This window comes from Falco peregrinus, chromosome 5, assembly GCF_023634155.1.
Source record: "Falco peregrinus isolate bFalPer1 chromosome 5, bFalPer1.pri, whole genome shotgun sequence".
In the NCBI taxonomy this organism is placed as follows: Eukaryota; Metazoa; Chordata; class Aves; order Falconiformes; family Falconidae; genus Falco; species Falco peregrinus.
Genome location: NC_073725.1, coordinates 104618729 through 104628372, shown reverse-complemented (window position 1 = coordinate 104628372; position 9644 = coordinate 104618729).

Here is a 9644-nt window from a genome sequence, read left to right as displayed (position 1 = left end):
ACCAGGACACAGCAGAGGGGTCACGTTCCCCGTGACACCTGTGGCTGCCCCGTGATGTGGCAAGGACTCCCCGCCTGCACCCTCCAGCCGAGACTTACGGTGAAAGCAAGGAAACCATATAGGATTTGGGGGGGGGGGCTGAGGGGGTGGTTTTGGTTAGTTTTCCTTCCGGGAGACCCTTTTCCCTACACCAGCCTCTTGGGGGCAGTTTGGGATTATTCCTTGAACACTTGCTGGGCCACTAGTACTGGGTGGCTTCTCCCTGCCGTTCCCTGCCCGACAGCTCTGCCTGCCTGCCTGCTGCCTGCCTGCCTGCCCGCTGCCTGCCCCCTGCCTGCTGCCTGCCTGCCTGCCTGCTGCCTGCCCCCTGCCTGCCTGCCCCCTGCCTGCCTGCCTGCTGCCTGCCCCCTGCCCGCCTGCCCCCTGCCTGCCGGCCCCCTGCCTGCCCGCCCGCCTGCTGCCTGCCCGCAGCTCCACACACTCAGCGAGCCTTCATTTTCCTTCCTTACAGAAAAGCTTCATCTTCAGCCTTCTCAGCAGGGTCACTGCCTTATTTTTTAAATTATCCTTTCGTTTAAAATGCCCAGCAAATAGCTGTGAGCAGGGGGGTCTGGCCAGGGCTTTGGCTGCTGCTTGGCTGGCATCACACCGCTTTCTGACTCCCACTCTTTCCCAGAAAAGTTTTTCTGTTTCGCTCTGGAGAGCAGGACCCACGCACAGCCCTGGTGTGCTGCTCTATTGATTTTATTTGTTTTCTTGTGTTCTGGGAAAAGTGGGCCAGGAGCATTGGGTGAGCTGGCAGGTTTCTGGTAACAGCACGGGGATTTGTGCTTCCCCCCAGGTTTGCAGGGCATTCCCTTGGCCCGAGCTCTGAACCACCTCCGTGCAGGTGACCCATACTCCTTGGGTGGGTAACTCAAAGTCCTTCCAAGGCACAGGCAAACTCAGCTGCAGGGGAGGCTTCATGTAGGTTTACCTTTGCCATCCAAGTGTTGGGGAAGCCCAGGGGAGCTCAGGCACCAGGTTGGAGTCTGTCTGTGCCCTGAAGGAGCAGCCTGTGCTGCTTCACAGCCATTTTATGGGATAGTAGTAACACAGGGCTAGGAGAAACCTTGAGATGTCATCCAAGCCATCCCTAGATCAACTCCTGCATCAGTCCCAAATGACCCCACTGGCCTTGGACATCCCACCACAGACCCCAGGAGCTCTGGGCTCTCAGGGTGTCCTAAGGAGTAGCCTGAAGCTCTGAAATGTAAGCTTATTACTTCTCCTATCCCTATCAGATGCTGGGAGCGTGTTCATAGGTCCCTACATCACCCTATTACGTGTTCACAGACTTGCTGTGCCCAGAATAAAACCCTGCAGGCTCTGCCAGCTGCTCCTGTACCTGGAGGGGTAATGCAGGCAGCTGGGCACAGACTCTGGGCTCGGGCTTTGCTGGCTTCCAACACCGGGTGTCTTGTTTCGCAAGTGTTCAGAGCAAACATCCCCATCAGCTTGGTTTTAAAGTAAATAAGTAGTAACAATAACAACAGCTCCCCCGGCCCACCCCGAATGACGTTGCTCAGCCTGTGAGTCACCCTTTCCTGCAATCTTGCTCTCCAGCCTGCCTTTGCGTGCTGATTATTCAGAATCCAGCACTGGCCTTCCAAGAATTACACCTTCCTTTCTCCCCAGCTCCCCCTGCCCCCCGGCTTTTTTTGTCTGTTTGCCAAGGTGATCTGTATCTTACCCCAGCTCTCCAGTGCACCTCCTTGGGATGGTCTCAGCTGTGTATTCATTAAGCACCCTGTCCTCCAGCTCAATTAGTGAGCTACTGGTGGATGGCACTGTGGAAAACAGCATGTCTCCTACTTCCACAGGCAACCACCAGTAACAAGTGATAATAATTTTGCTCATGTCTTGCTCAACTTACAGTTGAGTTAATCTTGAGATCCCTTATTTTTCCAGTGGGAATGACACAGTCTTGCTTGACAAAAACCCTGCTAAAGAAATACAGTCACTACTGCTCTCTCTCTGCCTTGGGGGCCTGTCACCCTATTGAAAAAGAAAATTGATTTGGAATAATGTAAATAATTCTTGTTACCTACCATCCTGCTGGTTTCTAGGTGCTTGGTGTCCCCATTCCCAAGTTGTTCTGGGACACCATAGGGGTGACTCCATATCCAGTGCCTGGAACAGCTACCTGCTTTAGGGGAAATAACCCTTTGTGGTGTCCGGGAGGTTGGGAAATATTTGGAGTCCTGGCTTTGACCCCGTAGGCAGAGAGGTTACTGGCCTGTTTGGACAACTAGGGGAAGGTTGTCCTTTGGAGGACAAGTGGGGTTGTCTGGGGCCATGGGTGTCGACGGCCATGACATCCGCACCGCCAACACCCCAGGTCCCCAGCACTTGTGGCAAGGTGGCACCAGGTGGCAGCAAGTGACCAGCATGGGGAGGTGCTGCTGCACCCTGCGGGATGCAGAGGGGAGCCCTGATGCTGTCCCTGCTGCCCCCCACAACCCGCACCTAGCACAGCACCCCACTGGGGTCCTGCTTATTGCTTTGAGCTGATGCCCAGGCAGGGTCTGGCCACTTTCTCCGTGGGAGCTGTGCGCTCCATACATTCCTAACCCAAGTGTCACCCATCCAGGGGCAAAGCCCAGCATTCCTATCTCGCGTGCGGAGCTGGGGGCTCTCAGGGTCAAATTCTCTCCTATAAGATGTCCAGACTTTGAAGTTTAAGGGCAAGTCACCCCTGAAAGTAGTTAAATCATTAACTTGTTTTGCAAGAGCCTTGATTTGGCCTGCAAGCAAACCCCTCTGTGCTCCTGGGGACACTGTCACCAGCTCATGAAGGCTGTTTCTGAGCTCTGGCTCAGAGGGGTTGATGTGAAGGCTGCAAAAGGAGAAAATCAGGGGGTGCTGGGCCAGAGCACCACTGCCAGGAGTGGTGTCAGTGGCATGTACCCCATTCCCAGGGGGTGGGCTGGGGGAGATGGGGGTAATAGATCCAGGATCAAACCCCTGGTACTCCTGAAGATGCGATGTCAGGCCTCCCATCCCAACACAGCCAGGAGAGCCCATGCAGCATCCTCCTGCCCTCTCCGCATCTCTCTTCAGCACACATTCCCCTCCCAGCATTTCCCATTCATGCAACCAGAGTGCCGTGGCCAGGAGGGCTCCTGCAAATTTCCCTGCTGTGCTTCAGAGCTACTGACCTGGATTCGGTTGGTGGGAAATGCACCTGACCGCAGGTACCTGGGAACGTTACCTGTCTCACTGCCTGCCTCTGGGTCTAGCTGCCTTTGAGGCCGGAGCAGGCGGCTCTGGGTGGAGGCTCGCGTGGCGCAGGCGTGGAGCAAACGGGATCAACAGCCTCTTCCTGTTGTGCAACTGCCGTGCAGCCCACGTAAAGAATTTTTGGGAGATTTGTCAGGGGGGTTGTGTTTCCAGATCACGTTTATTTGCTTGTTTCGGCTCTTGCTTTCACAAGCGAGGGATTTAAATAGCACAGGCTGACAGAGGGCACAAACCTTGCCTAGTCTTCCCTGAAGTGCTGTGGCCTGAGCTGGGGGCTCCCTGCAGCCACCACAGAGCCCTCACCTGCCCAGCCCCGAATTCCTCTGAGCGCAGCTACCCAGTGCCGCTGGCTCTGGAGCCGGGGTTCTGGCACAAACATTATTTACGGTTCTGCCCGGCAGCCTGCACATGTCCCTACGCTTATGTAATAGTTCAGCGCAGGGTACAAGCCCACTCATCCATCCCCTGCCCATGCAGTGGGGTCCTGGGCTTTGGGCACCAACACACCCACCCAGCCCCTGTGCTGGGGGTAAGGGATGGCTGAGCTCACCCCACTTGTGTGCAGGGCCCTGGCTGAGCTCAGCCCATGGGGCTTCAGGCACCTTTCTGGGCAGGGCTGAGATGTGAGCTCCCCTCTGCTCCAAAACCTGCCGCTTTGCCACTTCCCTGGTCCTGAGTTCCAGCTTGGTCCTCTCCTGGTTGATCCTGGAGTACAGCTGGGTCCCGGAGGAAGGCGCAGAGCTGTGTGCTCTAACCAGCATCTCTAGCAGGACCCATGTTTACTTGATTTCAGGTGTTTTGGCTGTGCATACCCCTGACCTTACTGTGTTTCTGCTGTGGTTCCTGGAGCAGGCATGGGGGTGCGGGGTGGCCGGGCTGTGGGCAGCCTGTGCCCAGGCATGTGTGGGGGCAGGAGAGCTGGCTGCCCTGGGCATCGGGCTTCTTGGTCCATGATGCGTGGGGGGCAAAGGCAAGTAAAAGTTGCAAAAAACAGGGCAGGGTCCAGAGCATGAGGCATTTGGCTGACACACGTTGTCCGTGGTTCAGGTGGTGTCAGGGCATGGGCAGCATCTAGAAAAAACAAACCCTGGAGTGGCTACTGGTGGGAGGCTGGTGCCCACTGGAATCCTGGCCCTTGCAGGATGAAGCTGCTTCTCATGATGCTATTGCCACGTGTGCCATCCCCAGACTGGGGTGCTCTATCGGCAGTGGGCTGCAGGGCAGCCCCCTCCCCATCTCCATGTGCTGGGCACTGAAAGCTGGTGGCATAAATACCAGCTGGTGAGAGCAGCCTGTGCATGGCTGGCAGTGGGGGCTGCAGGATGGGGCAGGTGCTCCCCTCAGCCTCTCACTTTTGCGGGGGGGGGGGCGGGGGTGCAGGGAAGGAGTGCTCTCCCCCCACTCCCTCCAGCCCCCCTGCCATGCCAGTGGTCCAACAGCAAGAGGCAGTCAGCTCATGAGAGGCGTCCAGGGCTGAGGTAGGAGCAGTGGGTCAGATGAGGCAAGGAGCTGCCGCCTGCAAAAATTCCCTCTGTTTTTTCAGGCTGTTATTTTAGCTCATCGCCGCGACCCCCAGAGCTAGGTGACTGTGCCCTCACACTGGGCACGCTGGAAACCAAACACTTGTTCACTGCAGCCTTGGCACGCTGCTCTCGGTGGGTTTGCCTTTAATTGAGCAAGCGAGGCAGCTGCCAAAAGAGTAGCTCAGGGTCAGCTCCAGCTTTCCTGGGAGCAACCCTGTGCCAGGCACAGGAGGAGGGAGGCCAGCATCTTGCCCTGCTGACTGAGGGTGGCTGGCGTACAGAAGGCCACCGAGGGCTGGCAGGTGGCATGCCCAGGCAGCACCCTCCTGCCGGCTTGGAGCTGCACAGGCAGGATCGTGTATTTAAAACTCTATGTTGTCAGCATCAGGGTCGTGGGTCACGTTGGCTGTGCCAGTCAGTAGGTTCAGCTGGAGTGGTTCATGTTGTTACAAGAAACTGAGGGATACCTGAGAAAGGGGGAAAAGCCACCGCAGTGGCATCAGCCAACCCCTGACATGGGAGCATCACCCCACCCTGGGGAGGACAAGCCCTTAGGGAGATGAGCATGAGGATACGGGGGGCACTGGGTAGCACCAGCCTCTTGCCGGCAGTGCTGGGAGGGACTGGAAAAGTGGCAGAAACCTTTGTACAGTCCCAGCTGCTCTTTCCCCATTTTAAAGGGCACAGAAAGCTTTCTTGATAAGAGCTCCTGTAAATCAAAAGCTGAACCACAACCAGGATCCCTCCCGGGACGTGCTCTCGTGTCCCAGACAGCAGGGGTGGGATGTGACACCAGTGCTCCTTTGCGGTGTGGTCATGGCCAAAGCTCGCTCCCATCACACTTGCACCTCTCCCTGTGCTGGGGTCATGGCTGGCATCCCAGCCCCTAATGCCTGGAAGAACAAATCTTGGTGGGAGCAGGGCCTCCCTGTTCCCCTCTCAGGTACCAGGAGCAATGAGGTTCTCTAGGTCCTTTGGGGAAATTGGGAGCTGTTTGTCTTGGATTTAGTCACTGGGGGCCAGTCTCCTGGGACCATTACCACAGCTGGAGTGATTCCCCCTGCTTTGTTGCCAGTGGGAGCCGGTTCCCCATTTCCAGGCGCTGTACCACCTCCCATTCCTAACGATCCCCATGTCCTTCAGGAATCTGCCCCAAGGTATCGGGCTGGCGCTGGAGCCTGCCCCACTGCAAGCCTGCCAGCACTGTCTTCAGCACGGACAAATTTTGGCCACCAAAACCTGTCTGAGCACTCACGAAGAAATCCAGCTGTCATAGCCTGGGCCGACTGGCACTGCTTGGTGATAAAATTGCCCAGAAATTCCCTTTTTGAACCTTTATTTGCAACTGCTTGCTGCATTACCCTGTCTCAGCTGCGGGGCTGGCAGTATACAGGACAAGTCATCTGCCCGAGGCGGCTGTTGCTAAAATCATTTTAGATATGGCCAAACCCAGTCACACCATCATCTGTGCAAAATCAGATAGGCAATATGAAATCTAAAAGAAAATATAAGACATTATGGTACTACAGGTGCTGGGACCTTGTGGGATGAGTCCAGACACACCTGGCTTGACCTGGGGTATCCTCCCACCTCTCCTGGACCCCATCCCACCAGGACCCTGAGCCCCTGGGGTTCATGCAGGGAGCTGAAATGAAGGGGAAATGCAGCGGTGAGGAAGCTGTCTCCTCTCCTTCCAAAGCCCTGGTTTCATTGGAGCATTTTGGAGGAGTGCATGGTGGCTCCAGGAGCTTTCTTGATGGGAGAAGCCTCCCAGAGCTGCTGGTTTGGTTTCTGTGGTGGCTTCCTCTGCTAAATGTCTCATTACAGGGTGAGTTAGTGATTTTGATATTTTTAGGCACCGCTTGGTACAGCAAACACAAGTGCTTGGGACTTTATAATTAAAGCAACTGTTTTGGCAGTTGGATGTCGCCAAGCTGGAGCTCTTGGTTTGAAACCTCCCTCCCGCAGAAGGATGCACAGTGAGGGGCATGGCCATGCCGGAGGGGAGAGGGTCTGTCTGCCTGCCCTGCCGGGGGGGGACAGAGGAGCTCAGGGAGCACAGCCAGGATGGGCTCCAGTGGTTTTGAGACTTGTGAGTCTGGAGCCATGGGCTACCCGTGCTGCAGCTCCCCCGATGAAGGTGGCAGGACCTGCCAGCAGGCAGGGTGGCATGATGGGGACCCGTGTGTCAAGGTTTGTCCCACTGCATCCTCTGGACTCTCAGTGCATGAGGTACGTTGCTCCTCCATCCCTGCCACAGGAATCACTCATCCCAGTGCCTCGACAGGTTGGGCAGAGCCTGTTGAGCCAGCAAACCCTACTTCCCTTCACAGGCTGAGAGATAAATCTAAAAATATACCTTGTTATCTTCCACTTGATCCAAATCAACAACAGCCCCAGCTATAAATAGCCATCTGTGTGTCTAGGTGGATCGATGTTGGGAGAAGGGCTGTCCGTGGAGGCTGCGAGGACGGGTTGCAGGGGATGGGGACTCAGCGAGGTCACTTTTGGGGGCTGGCCCTGCTACAGGGGGGTCTCTGCACCAAGCTGCAAAGTCAAGGTCACTGCTTTGCCCCTGCTGTGGGGCGGAGGCACCTGTGCTGGGGAGGGCTGTGCCCCCAAGGTATCTGCATGCTGGTGGGCGAGGATATTCTGTCCCCTTGCAAAACAAGTCCCAGAAATAGTCTGGGATGAGCGCTGAGTAAACACCACCCCATGCGCCCTCGCTGACGTTACCTGACAATCTCCCCGCACCATTACAGCTGCAGGATCCTGCCCGAGGGGCTGCTGTGGGGGTTGTGCCTGGTCTCACCCTGCCCATGGCCTCACCCCACGCTGGTATGCCTTGCCCTGCCACCCAGGGCTTGCCGTAGCCCCTGTGGTGCCCCACGATGGCCAAGGGCATGCTGCAGGCACCCTCTGATTTAATACCTGCACCCCAGGTTTGGCTGCTCCCCTGCCCCAGCCCCCCAGGGAGGAGTGCCCTCCTGGCTGCAAACACAGAGGAAGCTTTGGGACAGAGGCAGCAACAGAAACTGTTCCTCTGAGGGCAGCAGGGTGGGACCCGGTGGGTCAGTGAGGGGGGTGAGCAACCAGCTGGGAAGTGGGAATGGGAACCCAAGCTGCTCCCTGCAGGTTAAGGAGGAATTACTGCACCAGTTAATCCCTTGGATCAGCCACTGGGAACAGCCAAACTGGGACAAATCCCTGCTTTTGCAACTGTGTGTACATGCTGGGAATGGGCTGCTGTGCCCTTGCAGCATGGCCACCCATCCTCATTCTCATCACCAGCCAGCAATGTCAAACCGGCGCATTTCACACCGGTCCCAAAGCATGGTTTCCTCTGGCCTGGCTGGAGGATGCCTGGTAGCAGCTGCATCCACACCCATCTGTGGCTCTCCCCAGCTGCTCTGGACTGGGAAACCCCAGCAGTGGCATGCTGGGTGGGGAAAATGATGCAGAGATCAGCAGCGTGCCAGTGGAGAGCCTGGCCCCTGTCCTGGCATCAGCAGGCACATGCGGCAGCAGGGCAGGAGGGACAGGGCAGCCTGGCACCACACCAGCAGCTGTGCCACCTGCTAGCAGGTTTGGAAACCAGTGCTCTAGGTGCTGCTATCGGGGTGACCCCCCAGATTGGAACTGTTCTGGGGCTGGGGGGCACGAGCTGCCCATTGCAGCAGGGCTGGGGCTGTGCTGGTTTTGCAGCAGTGGCAGGTCAGGGACCCCACGGCATCCCCGGTGCCTTGTGCTGGGCCCTGGCCAGCACCCTTGCACTTGCTTCTGCTAGCACTGAAATTAGTCACCAACATCAAAGAGGAGTGGTGGGGGGAAAGAGAGGTAGAGACTTTGTTTACTTGAATTAAAAATAATTTGTGGCAACACATCTTCTTCCAAGGCAAACAGAGCAAGAGCCTGTCCGTGCTAATTTGGGAAGCTGAAAGGGAGTTAAATAAAAACATGAACCTCTGACAGGGAAACAACCAGTCCCTCGTGCTAAAATAGAGCTCTGGACGCCCGTCAGCTTGAGCTGGAGGAGCTGGGGAAGGGCAGGGAAGCTGGGGTGAAGCCCAGGGCGGCAGGAGGGAGGTGCATCCGCTGTGCTCCAGCATCGGGCGGTAATGTCACCCTGTGCTGAGCCAGCAGCCAAGGCCAGTCTGCGTCCCTGGGTGGCCAGGGCAGGTTGGGGTGGGTTGGGGTGCTTGCATGGGTGAGGTCCCCTTGTGTTGGCATATGAGGGGTTTATATATATGTGTGTGTGTGCGTATGTCTGCCCACTCCGCTTGGGACTGAGGTTGGGGACCCAAAGGGGCCATAGCATGATACACAAAAAACCCCAGGAGCTAATGTACATGGCCAGGATAGCGGGAGGTGGAGTGTCATCTCCTATCAGCCCGTCTCTCAGGAGACCCTAAATGGTTGTTGGTGTCCCCAGCGTGGATGCTGGCACTGGAAATGTGTCACTGCCCTTGGCAGCAGTGCCCTGGGGGCTGGTGTGCCCTGGGGATCCCCTTGCAAAGGCTGAGGGAGGGTGTGGGGTGGTGGCATGCCTGGCCTGGCAGCAGGCGTGCTGTGGGGAGGGGTCCAGCTGCTGATGCTGCAGGACATCCCTTCGACTGTGTCTCTGCTGCAGCTCCTCCGTGTCCCCGGGCACCCGGGGGAAGCCCTAAGCTGGGAAAAGCTGCTGTGTGATGCAGAGCAGGCGGCTGAGCTGCAGCAGAGGTGGCTCCAGCTCCCCATGCTGCTGGGCCCGGTGGCAGGAATCGCCACCTCCGATGGATGCTGAGCATCACCATGGAAAGGCCTCCCCGCCGCTAGCACCTGCTGTGTGCCGAGGTGTGA